At 40.7% G+C, this 22,681-nt stretch overlaps 1 protein-coding gene across 1 annotated transcript in view; it reads left to right on the top strand.

Annotated features, from left to right (window-relative positions):
• LOC117882910 (connector enhancer of kinase suppressor of ras 2-like) overlaps positions 1–22,681 on the top strand; it is a 376,187-nt gene that overhangs the window by 110,938 nt on the left and 242,568 nt on the right. The window lies entirely within an intron of this gene.

The following is a 22,681-nucleotide window of genomic DNA, read 5'->3' on the forward strand; positions in this document are numbered from 1 at the left end:
TAGCACACCACTTATTGACAGCTTTTATACATGTCTTCCCTGGCAGGAGCCCCACACACCTGTCTACAGCTGGTGAGGGGGCAGCAGCAGGAAGGAGATTGCAGCCCAGCTGCCAAGGCTTTCCATGGGGAGCAGGGACACTGGGGGCCTGCAGGGCTGCAGGGTACCTCTCCTGGTGCTCTCTGGGTTGTGCCCTGTCCTGGCACCATCTCAGCGCTTCCTTCCTTGGCTGCAGCCCCACAAAGCCCCAATGTTGCGGTGCTTCATCCAGGGCAGGAAGTGCTAGGATGTGCTTAGCACTATCTGTAGGCAGGTTTGGAGGGCTGGAAGGCACCTCAAATAATAGCAACTGTTTTCTGAGAACCAACAGGCTGCTAATAAGCAGAATCCACTATATTTCTTCCATAAAAGAAGTACATCCATAGTATCTATTTACTGATTTTAAAACCATTAGAATTATATACATAGAAACAAACAAACAAAAATAACGAAGAGCAACAAACAAAGGCTTTAAATAAAACAAAATCCCACCCATTAGCCCCACCACACTTTCCTAATGAGCTTGTGTACACAATTTTCCACTAGCAAATGTTTGCTTTTATAGGAGATAATTTTTTCTCACATGACGGTCATTGTTGTCATTAATCTTATATAATTTCTGTCATGTCAAAATGTCAGTCTTCTAAATCATGACTAAAGAGATCTTCTGCCTGTTCTGGATCAATTTCTATGCATAATCAAGGGCAATTGCTATCCATTTTTAAAGACTTTGTTATCCCATGTGTTGACAGAAAATCATGTAGTAAATATAAGTCAGACTCGGTAATTTCTGATTCTGTATTTTATAGACTTTATCAAGCTTGGCTAGAAATGCCTCTTAAGTAATTTCTTAATATGTCCAAATACTATAACTGTCCAAGCACTGATCATCACACACCTGGATTACTGTAATCACCTCCTCTGGCCTTAATGTCTGCATTCTTCTCCCCTTCAAGTCCATTCAACAGGCTGTTAAAATCATTTTCCTAATCCATCATTCTGACTGTCATCCCCTCTCTCTTTCACTACATCAAAAACAATTTTTTGTCCCAACTTACAAAGCCCTCCACAACTTAGCTCTCCCCTTCCTATCCTACCTTTTATATTATCATAAGATTGACTCCTGCCTTCGGTTCATTAATGGTGTCAGCCTCAATTATCCAATTCTCCAGTTCTCTTACAAGCACCTTCACATTTTCTCCCATGCTGCTCCTTACAAATGAGAGAAACTCCCAGTCAAAATCGATAAAGCCGGCTCCTAAGCCTCCTTCAAGTCCCTCCTCTAAACCTGCTTCTTCCGTAGTGCATCAGGAATGGCTTGGCAGGTGGAGAGTTGTGATTGTTGCTGCTGATTGTCTGAGAATCATTGCACACATCCTGCTTTTTTTAACCCTTTCTCTCCTGCTCCACAGCCTGACCCACTGTTTGTCATCTCCACCTATTATGTGTTGTCCTTTGGATTGTAAACTCTTTGAGGCAGGGACTTTCTACATGTTTGTACAGCCCATAGCACAGTAGGGCCCTAACCAAAAACCTGGATGATATGGCATTAGAAAGGTTAAAATATTAATGATATATGAAAAATATTCTACTTAGTAAACCTTCATTATATTCAGAGCATTAGCTAAAACAGAGTGGAGTGGATCACAAACTTTTCATATTAGTATTTAGTACATTTCATACATTGTCCATTAGTTAATTTTCCCAGTGAATCTCTCCTGTGAGTGTTGTGTTGGCTATTTTTATATAGAGACTTCATGCTAAGAATTTGGCATGTGTCTTACTCTATATTTAGTAGTGATGTACTGTAGTCTAGTATTAATGTATATGTTTTATTATATCATAATTATTTCTACACTTAGTAGTGATATACTGTAGACTAGGGTTGCCAACTCTGACTGAAGCTATTCCGGGAGATTTTTTCCCCAACTTGACATAATGTAATTTTCTTAAAATATCCTATTAAAATCTCCTGGATTGCTTTCAATAGTTACCAGGAGATTGATGCCAATTCCGGGAGATTCCAAGCCAATCCTGGAGGGTTGGCAACCCTATTGTAGACTGGTACTTTCCAGACTATTGAGAAAAGATAAATGAGTCTCTCTCTCTTTCACAACTAAGATGAGGCACAAATATATCTTTTCCTGGTCTTTAAGAAGGCCAACTGTAATATGGAGCAGTCACAGGGTGACACTGGCCCTTTAAGAGGAAGTAGCACCAGAGTACCTGTGCCTAGTCAGCTAACCCCAATTAGGTTTAAAGCGGGCATCTGGGTCAGAGGAAGACCCAGTGAGAGAGACTGTCATCTGGTGAGTGAGAACTAGGAAGCTGCAGGATGTAGAAGCAGCAGGACTTCTAGAATTTTCTGGGAGGGCAGGCAGTGAGTGCCTGGGAGGTACTGCAGAAAGCAGGAGCAGCCTAAGAGGTGAGCCAGTGAGAACCTGAGAGGAACTGTTCATAAAATGGTATCCAGGGAGAAAAGCCTTGGGTGATGGTGCTCAGAGAACAGGGCACAGAAGTAGGCCCAACTGCCAGAGACCCTGGAAAGGGTAGGCAGTGAAAGCCTGAAAGATAAAGGAGGGGGGAAAGTCCCCTGGGGACTGTAGCCCAGGATGAGTTGAAAAACTGTTTTTGTTTGCTTTGCCTGGGTTTGAGAAATAAAACTCCCCAGAAGAAACTGTGGGCATGCCAGTGGATGCATTGCCGGCTGGGGAGAAGCCCTGCCTTTTTACAGGCAGTTTATTTGTGAATGTATACTATTAGGTATGCTCTGATCCACCTAATACCTGTTTAGTTGTTGCCTCAGATACAACAGGAAAGTTTTGCATGTACATACAGTGTCCATGAATGATGCTGAAAAGTGTCACGCACTTTCAACTACCAGAATTGGGCAGAACAGACATTCACAACATTACAGAGTGAAAGATGAGTGCAGTTGCTGTTTGGCAGCTCTTAATATACTACAATGGTGCTATTTATGTACTAAAATTGCAATGCAATGGTAAATAATTTTAGTTAAATGTTCTTTTGCTTCCTTGTGTAATCAGAATGGATTGTAAAAATGTGCTAGAACTAGTCTTAGCCAAACTAATCTAATCTAAAGGTTAACCGGCTTTATTAACAATGGCAGAAAAATGACCATTGTAGACTTTTGGAGGAGTTGTTATCAGGCAAATGTATACACCTTTCACTCTATCATGTTACATTTGCTAGGATTGACTCATAGAAACTGTATCTCAAACTCTTTACATAATTAGGTAATAAAAGAAATCTAATAATAAAAGTGTGTGTGGTGTAGATAATTGAAGCAAACAGACATATGCCCAGAGGAAAATTTGACAGGCATAGGCAATAGTGGAAGATACATTTAAAGAAGAGATTTGAAAAGTGGTCAGTGATGCACAGATAAAGAAGGAGGTCTGAGGTGGTAGGCACTGCTGAGGAGAAAACTATCACGCTAACAGTGGCAAGATTGTGGGAAAGGGCAAACTGAGACAGGGGCTATATGAGAAGGGAGAGCTGGAAAGGAATAGGAAAACAAAAATCTATGGGGAAAGATAAAAACAAGGCAAGGCACTTTTGAACTCAATACAAAAATAGATGGTTAGCTAGTACACTTGTTTGAGGGTGGAAGTGGGAATTCCCACTCTTTGGTATATGTGAGAAAGTGGCCCGCAGAATTCTATACATTCTGGAGTTTAAAGAGCTGAGGCCTGTGGAGGGCATTGAGGAGCATGTTACATTATCAAGAAGAAAGGAAATGAAGGCATGAACTGGGATTGCAGCAGGGAGGGAATCAGGTCAGTTGTGTACCCAGGCAATGTTATGAAAGTATTGAGGCATATTTACAGATAACAGCCTCTGGCATGTTAGAACAATGTAGGTAAGGGAAGTTGGCGAGCCGGATCCGTAACTTCGGGATAAGGATTGGCTCTAAGGGCTGGGTCGGTCGGGCTGGGGTGCGAAGCGGGGCTGGGCGCGAGCCGCGGCTGGATGAGGCGCCGCCCTCTCCCGGGGGGCGGCAGTGACTCTAGACACGAGCCGGGCCCTTCCTGTGGATCACCCCAGCTGCGGCAGGCGTCTCTCACCTCTCCCCCTCCGCAGGGATGGGCGGGGGGCCGGCGTTCCGCCTCGGCCGGTGCCTAGCAGCTGATTTAGAACTGGTGTGGACTAGGGGAATCCGACTGTTTAAATAAAACAAAGCATTGCGAAGGCCCATGGCAGGTGTTGACGCAATGTGATTTCTGCCCAGTGCTCTGGCCTTGAAGGCTAGGGCGCAGGCGGAGCCGCCGCAGATCTCCTAGACCTGAAAGGGACGCTGAAAGGTCATCGAGTCCAGCCCCCTGCCTTCACTAGCAGAACCAAGTACTGATTTTGCCCCAGATTCCTAAGTGGCCCCCTCAAGGATTGAACTCACAACCCTATGTTTAGCAGGCCAGTGCTCAAACCACTGAGCTATCCCTCCCCTTGATAGAAAAGAAGGTTCAAGGTAAAGGAGAATACTAAATTGGTTGATGTTTAGATTAGGGTTGGTAAAGCATAAAAAGGGCGAGACTTGGTGTATGTGTCTGTGTAGGAGAGAGGTAGAGAGAGTAGATGGAATTTGTTTTGCTCCTTTTTCCTGAGAGAAATATTTCTGTTTTTGTGATAAGGAATAGTTTCTTTGCCATAGATAAGCAGAAAAGGTGTATAAGAATGAATTATTTAAGGCATTTAAATATATGTAAATTGAAAGCTATCCATGTACTCAAGGTAGTTAAAGTTTGAAGATCATGATAAGATGACTTATGGAGAAGGTAGACTGAGAAGTGCAGTCATGTGAAAACTGAAATTTATGGGAGTCTAAAAATCTTTATACAGTTTATGGAGTCACCACTGAAGACTGATAAAGAGTGCATGATAGGAATGGAACTACTCAAGGAGGGATGCAGAAGATGTTATAACAAAGTAGGATGATTCTGAATTGAATGATGGAAATGAATTCCTCACATTTGTCATGGGAAAGGCTGTGATAAGATGGCAAATTGTATGGGTGGAGAAAATTGTTGTTTAATTGCTTACAGAAAGTTCAAAGGAAATTTTATCTTCAGTAAGCTGTGTGTAGTTCCTTTATGAAGTGAACTATTCCTGATAAAATTGGATTAGGTGAGGTGAAGTATTCAAATTCTATAAAGCAAATATTGAAGTTATGCCTTACTAGTGCTCAGCCTGGAAAAACAAAAATGCTGCTAATAATTAGCTGAAGACAGTAGGGCAAAGGCCAGAATGGCATGCTCTCCCATACCAGTAATTCTACCCAGCATTGGTTAATTTTTAATGTGACATTAAGTAATGGATTGTCAGAGAAATCCACAAGAGCAAAGAAAATTGTAGTTTAAAGATTAAACTTTCACTGTTTACCCATAACAGCACTCTGTGTACTGTGCACCTATACCAGCCTCCCCAATTACCGCAGCATAGAGAGTGTGTCAGGAGGATAGTTCTTAGTTGATGCATGGTCCCTTAGGAAGCAGTGCCAGCTGTTGTCACAAAGCTGCATGAGAGCTGAGGTCAGGGCAGCTTGAGAATCAGGCAGCTATAACCAGCTTCTTCCCCAGCCAGGTGCCCTTGGCAAAGGGAAGAAACTGGCTCCTAAAATAGGGAGGATTATTTAGGGTGGGTGAAAGGAATAGAACAAGTAATTAATACAATGAAAATGAGCAAAGGAAACCTTTGACAGTGTATCAGGAAAATTTTCTGAATGGTGTGAGATTTATTCTAGCCTTGGATAATCTCCCAAGGGAAGTAGTGAAAGCCTCATTGCTTGAGTCATTTAAAACTGGACTGAACAAAACTGTAGGAAATTACTGTACTGTGCACTAGTAGGGAGATAGACCATATGAACTAACTGGATTTCTCCATCTCTATTTTCTATTACTTTGTATTTTATGGATTAATTGTATATTGCTGTTTAATTGCTTGGACCTAAAAATGCATCATTAAGCTAAATCCAAAGACTCTGAGTTTTATGACAACTAACATTAGAATAGATTTTAGAGCTAACATATAGGGTATAGGGAAATCATACTAAGCTTAAATGATCCCTGTCATTTTGGAATTTTTTAAAGAAAAGACTTTTCTATTTAAAATACATTTGTTAATGTAAAATTAGCAACTTTCTAACAAAAAAAAAGGCTAAAGAGAAAATTCCTCTGTAAGCAGCTGTTGTTTGTGATATAATCAGTGGGGGGAAGGTGGGGGAAAGTGGTGGGGGAAGAGATAGTAATGAAGTTTTCAAATCCTGCTCCTTGTTTCAGCTCTTCTCTCATGATAGTAGAGTAACCTGCTTCAGAACCTTACACTTCACTAGTTAATGATTTTTCATTAAAATAAGTTTTATAGTCACACACACACACACAAACACAAAATATTAGTGCACCTTGGCTGAAAAAAGGCAAATTTCAGAGGCCTTGCAGCAGCTCAGTTTCCATTGTTGGAAATATATTGATATCATAGAGCCTGTATGGTGTAATTTATTTATACGGTGTTCTAATCTACACTGTATGTATGAATCCTATATGCAGTGTTGTTATAGCCATATTGGACCCAGAATATTAGAGAGGCAAGGTGGTTGAGGTAATAATTTTTTATTAGACCAATTTCTGCTGGTGAGAGAGACAATCTTTTGAGTTTACATAGAGCAACCTGAAGAAGAGCTCTGTGTAAACTCGAAAGCTTGTCTCTATCAACAACAGAAGTTGGTCCAATAAAAGATATTACCTCACCTATCTTTTCTCTCCATATGAATTCTGTAATTCTTAAACTAAGAAAGACCAAACAGCACACTGGCAACTCTGAATCTAACTCAGGCTAATGGGAGTACTGCCAACAGTATACTTCATTATTATTATTATTATTATTATTAATAACTTTTAATTTATTTATTACTTGTCAAGTTCCAAAAATTGTACCTGGCACCTCACAAAACAAAGATTTGGGCCCTACCTTGAAGAGCATACAGTCTAAGGCTTGGTCTACACTACCCCCCCCAATTCGAACTAAGGTACGCAACTTCAGCTACGTGAATAACGTAGCTGAAGTCGAAGTACCTTAGTTCGAACTTACCTTGGTCCACACGCGGCAGGCAGGCTCCCCCGTCGACTCCGCGGTACTCCTCTCGCCGAGCTGGAGTACCGCAGTCGACGGCAAGCACTTCCGGGTTCGACTTATCGCGTCCAGACTAGACGCGATAAGTCGAACCCAGAACTTCGATTTCCAGCCGTCGAACTAGCTGGTAAGTGTAGCCAAGGCCTTAATTTGACATGATACAAGAAGTGGGGGTCATCCACAGACAAGAAAGAAGGGCATAAGAGAAGGCAAATGTGACAGTAAGATAACATGATGACTCAGGAGGTGATTTGTTTTGATGTTTTAATTATATTTTCTCCCCCCTACACTTCATAGAGGGGAGACAGCAGAGTTAGTCTTTTAGGAGTGATTTAAATAAGGCTTGTCAAGCAGAACATAAGAACATAAGAATGGCCATACTGGGTCAGACCAAAGGTCCATCCAGCCCAGTATCCTGTCTACCGACAATGGCCAATGCCAGGTGCCCCAGAGGGAGTGAACCTAACAGGTAATGATCAAGGGATCTTTCTCCTGCTGTCCATTACCATCCTCTGACAAACAGAGGCTAGGGACACCATTCCTTACCCATCCTGGCTAATAGCCATTAATGGACTTAATCTCCATGAATTTATCCAGTTCTCTTTTAAACCCTGTTATAGTCCTAGCCTTCACAACCTCCTCAGGCAAGGAGTTCCACAGGTTGACTGTGTGAAGAAGAACTTCCTTTTATTTGTTTTAAACCTGCTGCCCATTAATTTCATTTGGTGGCCCCTAGTTCTTATATTATCGGAACAAGTAAATAACTTTTCCTTATTCACTTTCTCCACATCACTCATGATTTTATATACCTCTATCTTATCCCCCCTTAGTCTCCTCTTTTCCAAGCTGAAAAGTCCTAGCCTCTTTAATCTCTCCTCATATGGGATCCATTCCAAACCCCTAATCATTTTAGTTGCCCTTCTCTGAACCTTTTCTAATGTCAGTATATCTTTTTTGAGATGAGGAGACCACATCTGTACGCAGTATTCAAGATGTGGGCGTATCATGGATTTATATAAGGGCAATAAGATATTCTCCGTCTTATTCTCTATCCCCTTTTTAATGATTCCTAACATCCTGTTTGCTTTTTTGACTGCCGTTGCACACTGCGTGGACGTCATCAGAGAACTATCCACTATGACTCCAAGATCTTTTTCCTGATAGTTGTAGCTAAATTAGCCCCCATCATATTGTATGTATAGTTGGGGTTATTTTTCCCAATGTGCATTGCTTTACATTTATTCACATTAAATTTCATTTGCCATTTTGTTGCCCAATCACTTAGTCTTGTGAGACCTTTTTGAAGTTCTTCACAGGCTGCTTTGGTCTTAACTATCTTGAGCAGTTTAGTATCATCTGCAAACTTTGCCACTTCACTTTTTACCCCTTTCTCCAGATCATTTATGAATAAGTTGAATAGAACTGGTCCTAGGACTGACCCTTGGGGAACACCACTAGTCACCCCTCTCCATTCTGAAAATTTACCATTTATTCCTACCCTTTGTTCCCTGTCTTTTAACCAGTTCTCAATCCATGAAAGGATCTTCCCTCTTGTTCCATTACAGCTTAATTTATGTAAGAGCCTTTGGTGAGGGACGTTGTCAAAGGCTTTCTGGAAATCTAAATACACTATGTGCACTGGATCCCCCTTGTCCACATGTTTGTTGACCCCTTCAAAGAACTCTAATAGATTAGTAAGACATGATTTCCCTTTACAGAAACCATGTTGACTTTTGCCCAACAATTTATGTTCTTCTATGTGTCTGACAATTTTATTCTTTACGATTGTTTCAACTAATTTGCCCAGTACTGACGTTAGACTTACCGGTCTGTAATTACCAGGATCACCTCTAGAGCCCTTTTAAATATTGGCGTTACATTAGCTATCTTCCAGTCATTGGGTACAGAAACCGATTTAAAGGACAGGCAACAAACCATAGTTAGTAGTTCCACAATTTCGCATTTGAATTTATTCAGAACTCTTGGATGAATGCCATCTGGTCCCGGTGACTTGTTACTGTTAAATTTATCAATTAATTCCAAAACCTCCTCTAGTGACACCTCAATCTGTGACAGTTCCTCAGATTTGTCACCTACAAAAGCTGACTCAGGTTTGGGAATCTCCCTAATATCCTCAGCCGTGAAGACTGAAGCAAAGAATTCATTTAGTTTCTCCGCAATGACTTTGTTGTCTTTAAGTGCTCCTTTTGTATCTCGATCGTCCAGGGGCCCCACTGGTTGTTTAGCAGGCTTCCTGCTTCTGATGTACTTAAAACATATTTTGTTATTTCCTTTTGAGTTTTGGGCTAGCTATTCTTCAAACTCCTTTTTGGCTTTTCTTATTACATTTTTACACTTAATTTGGCAGTGTTTATGCTCCTTTCTATTTACCTCACTAAAAGTGAGATTTGACTTCCACTTTTTAAAAGATGCCTTTTTATCTCCCACTGCTTCTTTTACATGGTTGTTAAGCCCCGGTGGCTCTTTTTTAGTTCTCTTACTGTGTTTTTTAATTTGGGGAATACATTTAAGTTGGGCCTCTATTATAGTGTCTTTGAAAAGTGTCCATGCAGCTTGCAGGGATTTCATTCTAGTCATTGTACCTTTTAATTTCTGTTTAACTAACCCCCTCATTTTTGCATGGTTCCCCTTGCTGAAGTTAAATGCTACAGTGTTGGGCTGTTGAGGTGTTCTTCCTACCTCAAGAATGTTAAAAGTTATTATATTATAGTCACTATTTCCAAGCAGTCCCGTTATAGTTACCTCTTGGACCAGATCCTGTGCTCCACTCAGGACTAAATCGAGAATTGCCTCTCCCCTTGTGGGTTCCTGTACCAGCTGCTCCAAGAAGCAGTCATTTAAAGTATCAAGAAATTTTTTCTCTGCATTTCATCCTGAGGTGACATGTTCCCAGTCAATAAGGGGAGAATTGAAATCCCCCACTATTGAGTTCTTTATTTTGATAGTCTCTCTAATCTCCCTTAGCATTTCATTATCACTATCATTGTCCTGGTCAGGTGGTCAATAATAGATCCCTAATGTTATATTCTTATTAGAGCATGAAATTACTATCCATAGAGATTCTATGGAACATGTGGATTCACTTAAGATTTTTACTTCATTTGATTCTACATTTTCTTTCACATATAGTGCCACTCCCCTACCCCCGCACGACCTGTTCTGTCCTTCCGATATATTTTGTACCCCAGAATGTTTGTGTCCCATTAATTTTCCTCACTCCACCAGGTTTCTGTGATGCCTATTATATCAATATCCTCCTTGAACACGAGGCACTCTAGTTCACCCATCTTATTATTTAGACTTCTAGCATTTGTGTACAAGCACTTTAAAAACTTGTTACTGTTTGTCTGCCCTTTTCTGATGTGTTGGATTCTTTTTTATGTGAATGTTTCTTGTCTGAACTGGCGCCTACTTTATCCTCTTGCATCCTCACCTCCTGACTAACACCTAGAGAATCTCTATCAATAGACTCTCCTCTAAGAGAAGTCTCTGTCCGCCTGCTGCAGAGAAGCATGTAGATTGGCTTTGAGTAGGGAGTCTAAATCAAAGGGACAATATGAAAGAGGGGCTTGTGTGTAACTGTAACATATATTATTGAAGCACCAGTTATGGCTCCATAGTTAAGGTGGAGATGAGTTTTACACTTCAACACCTTGAGAAAAAAACATCTAATATTTTTAAAAATCCGTTTAAACTAATCTGGGACTACAAACACCAAATATTGCCCCATCCCATTAATTGTGGATGTTTGATGTATCTAATCAGATATGCTGTAGTCCTGAAGCAGTGAGAAATAAAGGAAAATAGAGGAGACTCTTATCTAAGGAGACTTTGTAGACTAAAGACTACTTACATGTTACAGAACAGCTAAACATTATCAAGAAAGTGCCCTATCCAAATCCACTCCTAAGAATCAGAGAAAAATTCTGGCTCATTTGTTCAGTGACTGCTATTTGGGGTTGACTTTATGTAGCCAATAAGATGTACAGGAAGTCCTCATTTAAAGTCATCCCGGTTAATGTTGTTTCGATGTTAAGTCGCTGATCAATTAGGTAACATGCTCATTTAAAGTTGTGAAATGCTACCTTCTAACGTCATTTGTCAGCCATCTGTTTTGTCCACTGCTTGCAGGAAGAGCAGCCCATTGCAGCTAGCTGGTGGGTGGTTGGAACCAGGGTGGACCAGCAGCCTCCCTATCAGCTCCCCGCTTTCCTAAATTCCCTGTGCAGCAGCTGTCCCTCCCCCCACTGCCATGTGCTGCTCCTGCCCTCTGCCTTGGAGCTGCTCCCAGAGACTCCTGCTTGCTGTGCAGGGGGAGGAGGGAAGAAGGGGGCTAATGTCAGGGTGACTCCCCCTCCCTCTTGCTCCTGCACCCCACTTACCCCAGATGGAGGGAGGGAGCTTCTAGGCAGTAGCTGCCACTTAGGTCTCAGCAAGCTGATTTAATTAACAAGGCAGTGTACTTAAGCCTGGGGTCAGCTACTTAAAAGGGGAAATGTGCATTTTTTTCTCTCACACACAGGGTGTGTGACTCTGTCTGCCCTCCCTCCTTTCCTGCTGCCTTGTAGAGTGTTGTGAGAGTTAACCCTTGAGGGCTCAGTCAATTGCTAGTTCATTTAGCAGTAAGGCATTCCCTAGGAAATATCCCACCCTCTGACTCCTCCACCTCAACCAAGCTTCGCAATCATCACCACTGTGTTTTCTTTGTTTAAAACTTCTACTGTGTGTGTGTGTGTGTGTGTGTGTGTGTGTATAATATATAATATATAATATAACATTAGTCTTTTTTTCTGGTGAAAAAAATTTCCCTGGAACCTAACCCTCTCATTTACATTAATTTTTATGGGAAAATTGGATTCGCTTAACATCGTTTCGCTTAAAGTTGCCTTTTTCAGGAACATAACTACAACGTTAAGTGAGGAGTTCCTGTAATAATAAAGGACCGGACAATCTCTGAACATAAAAAGAGCTGTTCCCATTATGACAATACCAAACCTTTAATTTAGTCTAGGTTAGATAGTTTGCCATATCATGTTCTTAGATCTAATAAAAGCAGATATTTACTGAAGTAAACAGGAGACTGGACAACCTATGCGGCAGTGGCAATGGTGCTGTAAGCTAAGTCAATGAAATATACTTTTGTAAAATAATGGAATTATTAGATGGTGAGTGGTAATCTGTGGGGCTAATATAGTGGTATTATGCAAGAGGTCTCTGAGCTGGTGAAGTGCTGGTTCAGCAACAAATTGTTGTCAGTCCAAAAATTTTATCCTCAAAGTTTATTTTTGAGGGGTTTTTTTTAGAGTGCATTGATTATAATAATAGCATTGTATTAGAGCGCATTGGTGGCTGCCAGTAGGCAAATTTTGATCTATAGGCAATCACCTACCTTGTTGAAGCTGATTGGGATGTGTGTGGGGGGGTACTAGCCATCCTTTATTCAGGAAAAATATAAGAAGCCTATAAGCTCCTTTCTGGAGTAAGACAGTTTGAAACAATAGTAAACAATGCCCAAGAGACCAAGCCACATGCAAGGTTGATCAGAACCTGAATTATCTGGGTGGAGAGATTTTCCCTGGGGGCTGATTGAGAATGTAGGTCTGTGTGTGTCAAAAACATCCAGAATAGAAGCATAAATTAGCAGAAAGCCAAGAGAGAGTTGCCAAAAAATCCAGGAGACATCCAGAAAAGTACTGGTAACATAGCTCTAGGAGGAAGCCCAGAGAAAGAGCTTTTTTGGGGGCAGCTGAAAGGAGCCTAGGAATTTTGAGCAAGGAAACTGCCTCCTGTTGTGCATTTCCACTGTGTTCAGGGAAACAGGACTTCGTGTACCTTCCTTGTAGAAAATAGGTTTGCACCAAAGAAATGCCTGACTCTCTCCGTCAATTTCACCTCTTAACAGCAACAAGACCCTGAATATTGGCTAACTGCTCAGGCCAAAAGGGGGAAAAATAGAAATAAAAAATAAATTAATGTACATAACCAAAATCCTCATCTCCCAGCATCTCTTATAACCCATTCCCGTCATAACTAGGTTGTTGAGTTTTACCTTCTCAATAGTTTTCCACTTTCAAAATATCAGTTAGCTGTTCTAATAGAATACTTTTAGTCCCCAGCTATGCCTTATTGCTTGCCCTCAGCACTTATGGGAGGTCTCAGATACTGGATACTCAGATAGTATGGTGATAGGCATGGAGTAAAAACTTGAATAGAAAGTCTACGTTAACAAGCAGTTAACTTTCTGTTTGCTGAAAAGCAAGTATGGCTTCCATGTGCGAGCCAACTCCTACAGTGATCACCCTTTATAAAATTTCCATTTTTACCTTAGATGGATAAAGTCACCCATTATTTTGCAGTTTTATCTTAAATTCTGAGCATATACTATAGAGAATACTACAGATACTGATGTAATGCTATTTTTATCTAAGACAATTGGCAAGGTTATAAGTGATGACTAGTATCTTGAGTAGATCCTGTATCTCTTACAATGAGGTCAGCCTAAATGACATAAATACAAAGTTTTTTGTCATGAGAACTCATACTGAATGAAAACCACATGCATATGCACATACAAACTCTGGCAGCCAAATTACAGCACTAGGATAATGGAGTTGAATATAATGAATTCTCTCATTTTTCTTAAGACTTAATGTTGCAAAGAGTCCCTGTCTTCGTGCCATCCCCACCAGTTTTCTTCGAGGGAAAAACTGAGAGTGAATGGATACCACGAAGGATTTAATTAGAAAGGGAAGGAAACCCTGTTTCAAAGAACAAGATGAGTGTACAAAAGCACCCTGGATTATGAAGGGATGGGAACCACTTGAGTGCCCATGAGCCATTTACTAATGAATAGATAGATCATCAAGAGCTGTATGGAAGGATGCCAGTTACTCTAATTGGCAGCACATCACTGATGGGATAGGGGGGATATAAAACAGCCAAAAGGAGCTGAGAGGGAGAGAATGAGATGGATTAATTAGTTCTGAAGACAGACAGGTGTTTCCCCATACCTGGCTAAGTCTGTCTTCTTCCCATCTGAATTCTAATTAGTCTGAAGCATAGATGAGAAAATTACTCATTTTTTACTTCTTCATTGGGACTTTAGATCCTGCTTCAAGACAGCTTTGATTCTTCATTTAGAACGTATTGCATCATCTAGTGCTTTTACTCCTTTTTTCAGTGAGTTGAATATGTGTTGGCCCCCAAGAAATTGGAGACACAAAACTTCTCTTTTCAGTTGCTTGTGTTCTGACCAGACTATCACAGGTTGGTTTTTATAGGTATTATATTTTGTGAGTAGTTTCTTTGAGTCTTCAGGGGTTTGTGGGTGGGTGGGTGTGGTTTAAGACCTTAATCCTGCAAAGAACTCTCCTCAGACAGATCCATTTACCTATGCAAAGCTCTCTGCAAGTTCAGGGCCTAAATTTGCATATATTCCATATGCTTAGATACTACAGCAATGTTGGATACACAATGAAGAGGATTTGGTTAGGTTTGCATCGTTCTTGTCTTCAAATAATACAGAAGGCATCAGTCTTCAAATAACAGAGCAAGCATATCAATAAACCCATCCAGCTGGGTTAGTTTATGTACCTTTATCTCCCTTTTTTTAATGCTTCTGCTTTATTTTTGGTGGCAGATTTCTCTCTTTGCTGGATCTGCCTCTTTAATTGAAGTTGAAACTTGTTCATGGAGAAGAAACATTTAGTAAACCATGGTGGTGTGTCTTTTCCTGAGGGTCAGAATATGTTGTATACTCTCTTCCCATGTGTAAAAACTCTATATTTTTTTAATAAGTTTAGCCATTAAATTGCTATGTTCATTTCAAGCTTTTGTTCTGTGCTCTAAAACATTTTGTTTGGCGCTTTTCATAGGATTTGCCCTTGATGAAACTTGATGTTCTAAAATCTGTCACTATGTCGGCATGAGTAATCACATATCATCTGTATTCACCTAGGTAGAAAAATGAGTCCAAATTGTAGTTATTAACTAATGCCATAGAAGAAAGCAGTACGTACAGCAACTTGAGCTGGAAGATGTGAAATATCTTGGTAAACTATCTAATGCTTACCATGCAAGTCCAAAATGATGGGAGAAAATCTCTGATATGTGCTGCTGCTTCATCTTCAAGTGAGGCACATCTTTAGAGAAAGAGAAGTTTAGGAGCAAACTAACCTTTGTGCAAAGCCCATTTTGTTGTCTCTGGGAAATTGCAGCTTAAAGTGCAGGTTTTTGCAAAGTGATGCCAACAAGCTTTCACTCTCTTCATTAGCTTTTAATGTTTTGGGAGACAAATCCATGAGGAAAATGGAGGTAGACGTAGAAGAAGCACGAAGATGTTGATATTCAAGGGAGACTTTTCGGGATGTTATTTTTCAGCATAGAACTAAAAGGGACATTTTCACTGGAAATGTATCTAGTTCACAACAGTTTCTGTATTTTTATGTAAAACCACATTAATCCGTATCCCGTTGTACTGTCAAGAAATTAATGGCATCAGGCCAATTTCAGTCTTCCTTGGATGGTTCAAAAACATTTAGGAAGTATTTTTCAATTTTTTAGGAGGAACATGTATAGCTAGCTATGCAGAGATGACAGTTGTACTTTTTAGTACAGAAGGTCAAAATGATCTTTTTATTTTCAGTAAACATTATATTTAATAATATGACTATCAACATCCTAAAGAGAAGAATTATTTACAGCGAGGTGCTTGTTTGAGACGTGAAAAGATGAAAGAATTAATAATACTTTGAGTAATGAAGTAAGAAAACTGAAGGTTGATATCACAGTCATTTTGAAAAATAATTTGGTAATCTCTCTGGACATAGTCAGGAATGCTGGGTAAATGAGGAATTAGTGTGCAAGAGTTTTCTATGCCTGCTGTTTTCATTCTGCTTGATGAACAAGAATTCTTGTGATTTGAATTAGAACACACCCTTCTTCCCTGCCCCTGAAGTTTCCCTCTTCTCTGTCCTTGAAGATCCCCTTTTCCAATCCCCTAAAATTTCTGATTTCCTCTCTTTCTCCTCTTAGCCCATGAGCTCCTCACCTCTTTTTCTTCTCTACCTTTCTAAAGTCTAGTTCACCTCAGTGTGCCCACAGAAGGAGAAAGAGACTGGTGTGCCAGAACAGAAGATGGACGGTTGGGTGGTTCAGAGGGAAACTCATAGGAAAGAGACAACTGTATTGGAGACACGGAAGAAGGAATTATAGTGATAAGATCATTAGAGTACTTCACTTTGTGCACATACCATGGTGAATACAGTTATGTTTTCTTTAGTTTAAAATATGGTGTAATGAACTAAAGTGGTTAATGGGCTTTATTTGGGAGTGCAGAAGGTATTGGAGAGCATGAACACATGGGCATGGAAAGATAATGGACAGCAGTGCAATGGAAGAGTTGAATAGAGGAAAAGTAAGGGATGGGGCAGAAATGGAGTGAGAGAAGGAGCAGAGTGAAGGAAAGTGAGAGGTAGATGGAGAATAAGGGAGGTAGGAATTTGGGACGGGAAAGAAAAGGAAGTTGTGATAGAGGCACTTGTTTGAGTCCAAGAAGAGAACAGCCAAGAACAGGTCTATTCTGATATTAGGAGGTTGATGTCAATATCAAAATGTTGATTCCTGCCTCTGATCAGCCTATGATGTCCACCTCCATCATTCACTTTCAAACAAGCACCTTCGTGTTTTCTCCCACACTGGCCCTCACATTTGGAAAAAGTTCCCCATAATCCTCCACAAAACTAATTCACTATCCTCCTTCAAAACTCTCCTTAAAAATCTCCTTTGCTATGAGGCCTACAAAATGCTTGAGAATAGGGAGGCTGCTGGTGTGCTGAGTCCACCGCCTAGCATACAGACCAGTATTGTTTGTGTTCCCTTGTACTCTTCCATTGTTTGTCTGTATCCATCTGTTGTCTCCTGTCATGTACTTAGACTGTAAATTCTTTGGGACAGGGACTATCTTTTTGTTCTGTGCTTGTACTGCACCTCACACAATGGAGACCTGGTCCAGGCCTGGAGCTCATAGGCACTATGGTAATACAAATAATACCTAATGATGTTGAAATCAAAACAAACACAAGCTATATAGGGTTTCCATGGCCATAATATAGACCATTAAGCTTATGCCAGGCCCAACTTGCTTTTCATCATGGAAAAGGCAGAATAAACAGACTTCATGTAAGAGAACTATATGAGGTTTTGGGGGATATAATACATACCCCAGTGTGTAAACAGACCCTAGGTTAACTCAGCCATCCTCTGCAGCCACTTCTGCATCCCCTGCTATGAAATGAGGGCCATGATACTTCTGTGCTATCTATTTAGAGGATTAATGGACATTTGGATATACATAATCATGTTCCCAACAGCCCTTCATGGAACTCTTGTGAAATACCTCTCCTCACTGGCAATTGCAACTGGAATGAAACTCAATTCCATTGTGTACAGTGGCTGTGGATTTCCCCTGCAAACCTCTTGTTCAGCCACCTGCTCCCAATGTAGCCCTTATTATGATGGATGAATTTTCAACCTATGTGCCTAACATATCTGTGAGCTAGCACTTGTAAACCCTAGCAATGCAGCCAAGGTGAGTAAGTGGAGAAATAGGACAGTTCCTAGTGCTGTTGAGCTGAAATCATCTGACTTATCATTTTTGTAGTTTGGGCCATGGCCTGTACAGTGTATACTTCTAATGTGGCAAATGTCCTAATTCACATAAAATATTTGATATTTCTTCTATTGCTGTGATGCCGTTCCTTTCTCTGATTTATTTTCAGTTAATTCAATGCCTCTGTATGTATTGTTTCACTGTTGTTTCAATATCCTCATTCAAGTCAGTGGTTTCTAGTCAAGTATTGTACTGAATTTAAAAAAATCCCTCATTAGTTAAAATTTCTCAGTGATCCTGTTCTTCTTTCATGTCTCTTTATTCTTTATGACTTAATGTTTGGTTTATGAAGCTTGGCTCAGATTTTTTTTTTTTTTTTTTTTTTTGAGTCTGTCTTTTCGTGTTTAAGCTGTGAACCAATTTTCGGTGTCTTTTGGTTTATGATAAACATAATAGCACTGAGATGGCTTCTCAAAGCATTTCCTGTTAGTGATATACTGTTGGTAGCTGAATGTAGTGTGCACACTGTCTTTCATGAACTAAAAGAAATCATTTGTATATTTCCTTATTACAGAATATTATTTTAACAAAAGTATACTTTTAAAAGGGAAGGGGGAAAGCATTTCTTATTAAAACAAGGCACAAGCTCTTTAAAAAGAAAAAATTGTCAGTAGACCAAGTGAAAACCATAAATATTTTAGAGGCTAATTTCCAATTTGCAAATTGCTGTGTTACTAGCATAAGGAAGCAGGAAACCACCAAGAGTTGCTTTTTTGTTTCTGATAAAAAATGTTTCATGAAATAAAGCAACTTCAAAGACCTTTATTCCCAGCATTTCAGTAAATTGATTTATCATCCCTTTTGAAGGGATAATTGACCCCAGAGCCACAATTTAATTTTAAAAGAAAATAACTCAGCTTTTTCAAAGTCAGAAAAAGGACCTAAAAGGAACAAGAGCCAAATCTTAATTTTTAAGGCTAATGTTAATTGAAATCTAATACATTGAGAACAATAGTATTTCTGTCCCTTCCACATGTACCTCCTATTCATTGTGGGTGTAGCAATTTAATACACAATGACTTTATGGTTTAGAAATGGAAATGATATACCCTGTACCTGCAAATGTCCTAAAAGCACTTATGGGTGACCCAGTAAGTAGACTAATAATATTGTTACCCCTTTTGATTTGAGAAGTTAGCCAAAATCCAGTATCTAGCACAATAGTTTGCATGCCCCCAGGGGTACATGTACCCCTGGGGGCATGCAGAGATCTTCCAAAGGGTACTTTAACTCATTTAGATACTTGCCTAGTTTTACAACAAGCTACATAAAAAGCACTAGCAAAATGGTACAAGCTAAAATTTCATACAGACAATGACTTGTTTATGCTGCTCTATATCAGTGGTGGGAAACCTGTGGCCCGTCAGGGTAATCCACTGGTGGGCCACGAGATAGTTTGTCTACACTGACGTCCACAGGTATGGCCACCTGCAGCTCCCAGTGGCTGCGGTTTGCTGTTCCCAACCAATGGGAGCTGTGGGAAGCAGTGCGGGCTGCAGGGACATGCAGGCCACCACTTCCTACGGCTTCCATTGGCCGGGAACGGCAAACCGCAGTCACTGAGGAGCAGCGGGGGGCCGAGCCTGTGGCTGGTCAATGTAAACAAATGGTCTCGTGGCCCACCAGCGGATTACCCTGACGGGCCGTAGGTTGCCCACCACTGCTCTATATACTATACAATGAAATGTAAGTACAATATTTATATTCCAATTTATTTTATAATTATATGGTAAAAATGAGAAAGTAAATGATTTTTCAGTAATAATGTGCTATGACTTTTTTTTTTATGTCTGATTTTGTAAGCAAGTAGTTTTAAGTGAGGTGAAACTTGGGGCATATACAAGACAAATCAGACTCCTGAAAGGAGTACAGTAGTCTGAAAAGATTGAGAGCCACAGGTCTAGCAGATAGTATCCATTCGGAGGAGAAATTGATGATGGAATCAGGTATTTCTTTGATACAATCCTGTTTATTTACAAAGAATGAACATAAAATCTTGTTTCCTTGAACACAGTAGGAATCAAATAGCAAGAGGCAATTTCTTTGTTCGCAGTGCCAAGCCTCTTTCTAGCCGTGATTTACCCAAAAGCTCTCTCCCCTAGCATTTTGTTAGGGTCATGCTACTCAGGGTTTCTCTGGCGGCATCTCGGGCTTTGCTCCTGGTCTCTGTTTCTTTCGTGGTGTTTCTGCCGCTTCTCTCTCATACATACAGCTTCAGTCAAATCAGTCCTCTGCTCTTGCTTTTACATTGTCGACAGTAAAAGCAATCCATCCATACAGTTCAGATTCCTTAGCAGCCTTACATACCATCTGTGTTTTGGGTGGTGGCTCTTATTGTTTCAGCAATCTTTACAAAATATGTCATTTAATTATTTCCTTGGGCTTGTCTTCACTACTGGGGTAAGTCGACCTAAGTTACACTACTCTAGCTATATGAATAATGTAGCTGGAGTCAACGTAGCTTAGGTCAACATATCCCTGTGTCTTCACTTAACTGCATTGACAGGAGACGCTCTCTGGTCGACTGCCCTTACTCTTTTCGGAGAGGTGGAGTACCAGGGTCGACCACCGGAGAGCACTCTGCCGTCAGTTTAGTGGGTCTTAAGTAGACCTGCTTAATTGACCCCTGCTGCATCGATTGCAGCAGGCCATAGTGAAGACCAGCCCCTCATTTTGCCTGAATGGCAGGTGCCTGTTATATCCACCAGCTCTAGCGAGTTTTTCCCAAACCCTCAACATAACAAGATATAGAAACCGGGGATAGTTGAGTACTCAGAGTAATTACTAGATAATGCCTGCCTAGAGATGGATTACATTTTGCCTCAGCATTCAGAACGTGGGAAGACTGGTGGCCCAGCGGTTAGCGCAGTAAGAAATCACGGTATTCTCTCCTTGGCTGCTATCAACTTGGTATACAAGCTTTTGCTCAAATTTGCTTACTGCCTTTTTCTGTCACCCTAACTCATTGAGTAGCTTCTTATTCCTTTAGTAGTCCCACTGAAACCAGTGCAACTACACACAGAATAAGCTACTGCCTAATGTAAGACGCAGAATAAACTCAGTTTCCATTCCACATTTGTAAAATAGAAATATTTACCTACGTATCTCTCCAGGATGTTGTGACCTTAATCCAATAATACTCTAAAGTGTTTTAGATCTGAAATATTATATACTTGTGAAATACAGAAGTAGCAATAAAACCCATAAACATGTGCTGTCAATATTTTAACAGTGGGCTCCCATAAATATATCCTCTTTTAGTTTGTGTTTAACCTTGTTTAGCCAGCTGTGCATGTGGCTGCAGAGAGGAAGTGTGAAGGACTGGGATATTAATTCATTTGTCTTCCTACTTAAATCATTTTCTTATAACCACAACCAAAAAAGGAAGTAACACATATGACACACTCTTACTAAATACACTTCCCTTAAATGATTATTCTTCACTCCTGAAAATTATATCAAGTGTTTTATCAAAAATAAGCATAATACTTGCTCATGCCTGTAACTCCCTTGACTGATGAATGGAAATGCCTTTTGTTCATCCACAATCAGGGCCGGCTCTAGGCACCAGCGCTCCAAGCACGTGCTGGGGTGGCACTTTCCAAGGGGCAGCACTCCGGCTCCTTTTTTTTTGCTTGGGGCGCAAAAAGCTGGGAGCCAGCCCTGAGCGGAGGTGAGCTGCAGCGGTGGGGGTGCGGAGAGGGCCGCAGGAAGTAACCCTGGGGGCTCTCTCCCCTCCCCCCCTCCAGCTCACCTCCGCCTCCTCCCCCGAGCGCGCCGCCGCTGCTCCGCTTCTCCCCCCTCCCTCCCAGGCTTCCCTGGGAGGGAGGGGTAGGAGGGGAAATGTGGCGCGCCCGGGGGAGGAGGTGGGGCTGGGGATTTGGGGAAGGGGTTGGAATCCGGCAGGGCCGGGGGAGCACGGGGAAATTGTTTTGCTTGGGATGGCAAAAAACTTGGAGCCGACCCTGTCCACAATAAAAATATAGATTTGTTCAACTGTCACCACACCCTGCAGTAACACTGAAAAGGTGGCTCTAAACAGCAGTTTTTTAATCCATGTGCTGAATATGTCACTTAAACCACACAATGTCTACCTTAGTTAGTATGTTTAGTTCACAAGAATTTTACTGAGAGAGCCTGTTATGCCTCCTGGTGACATTAGATCAAAGGCCAGGTTTCTCAGGGAGAAAGGATTGGGATTCAATGATGTTTGAAACTCTGTATAAATTATGGATTTTCATATTTTCTGAACTCTTGGCTGCTATATACCATTACTCTCACTGAGGTCCAAGAGCATATGACTGTCAACACCTGAAGCATGCAGCGGTAGGCAGGGTATGGTAAAATAGGGCAATTTTAAATTGTTGAATGCCAATTAATTTTTTTTTTAAATACTAAAAATTTAGTTTAGTGAAGCAAGGAATGGTAAGCCAGTTCTTACTAATTGTTTCTCTTAACTGCCACCTCAGGGGTGTGACTCCCAGTATTTTAGTCATGGGTTCTTTTCTGTTCCTGTTCCACCTCATGGGACATCATGATTGAGATCAAGAAAAATAATTAACAGCCATGGCTATTTTAATATTAAAGAAAGAAAACATTTAAAAAAAACAACACAAATGACAAACTGGTTACTTCCATTACAGTGTCTTCTGTACATCTCTCTGTGCAGAGCTTTTAACAGGGTTTACACCTCTGAGAGTGGGCCTGCATTTGCTGGGGCACTTTTCTTTTGTTAAATGGAGACCAAGGTCTTATTTCCCAAAATTATTGTGAAGCCAGTCTTAGTCTGTCCTTAGATAACTTAAA

The sequence above is a fragment of the Trachemys scripta genome, chromosome 9 (assembly GCF_013100865.1).
Source record: "Trachemys scripta elegans isolate TJP31775 chromosome 9, CAS_Tse_1.0, whole genome shotgun sequence".
Taxonomy (NCBI): Eukaryota; Metazoa; Chordata; order Testudines; family Emydidae; genus Trachemys; species Trachemys scripta.